The sequence below is a fragment of the Eurypyga helias genome, unplaced genomic scaffold (genome assembly GCF_000690775.1).
Source record: "Eurypyga helias isolate BGI_N326 unplaced genomic scaffold, ASM69077v1 scaffold16608, whole genome shotgun sequence".
Lineage (NCBI taxonomy): Eukaryota > Metazoa > Chordata > Aves > Eurypygiformes > Eurypygidae > Eurypyga > Eurypyga helias.
The window spans coordinates 22,404-23,481 of NW_010266618.1; positions in this window are offsets into that span (position 1 = coordinate 22,404).

The following is a 1,078-nucleotide window of genomic DNA, read 5'->3' on the forward strand; positions in this document are numbered from 1 at the left end:
AACAAAAGAAGCTGTTGCTTAACTCCAGCAAAGGCAAGCTATTTTTCTCAAGTCTAGGCCTGCCTACATAGATAGCATGAATCTTTCAGCCCAGCCCTAATGCTTGGCTGTCATAGAATCATAGAATCATAGAATGGTTTGGGTTGGAAGGGACCTTAAAGATCATCTAGTTCCACCCCCCCTGCCATGGGCAGGGACACCTTCCACTAGACCAGGTTGCTCAAAGCCACATCCAGCCTGGCCTTGAACACTTCCAGGGCTGGGGCATCCATGACATCTCTGGGCAACCTGTTCCAGTGCCTCACCACCCTCTCTGTGAAGAATTTCTTCCTGACATCTAATCTAAACCGCCCTGATTTCAATTTGTACCCATTACCCCTTGTCCTGTCACTACAGGCTCTTGTACAAAGTCCTCTCCCAGTACCCTTGTAGGCCCCCTTCAGATACTGGAAAGCTGCAATGAGGTCTCCTCGGAGCCTCCTCTTCTCCAGGCTGAACAAGCCCAGTTCTCGCAGCCTTTCGTCATAGGAGAGGTGCTCCAGCCCTCTGAAGGATGCTACTGTTTTCAGGGAGGAACTGCTTTGAACAGCAGAGCTTCTTCAATGATTCTTCTGTTTTCTCCCAAGACGTGCACCAGCATTCAGCATGTCAGGGAGGGAGTGGAAAGTTGCTGCAGCCCCTGCTCACCACTCCCAGACACCAGGTCCTCTGACCCTGGCCCAAGCCTCTTCCTAGACAAGGTCAAGACCAGCAGTTACATCAGGCACACAAGCGACTACTTTTGTCCGCAAACTTCAAAGCAATCAGCTTCTCAGCAGTTCCAGATAGAACAGCATAGTTAATGAATGCATCAGTCACACCTAGCCCTTTGAAAACCTCCCTCAGGTCATAGGTGCCAGAAATAGAGGCTCCTGGAAAACACAAGTCTCTCCTGTTGAATACAATGGAAAATGAGGATGAATCACCACACATGGGCATCACTGACATACCTGCCAGATGCAGTGTCTGTGAGAACCCAGGGAAGGAAAATCAGTTTTTTACTTCTCTGCACGTCCTCGTTGGTGCAAATGGCTGTGTC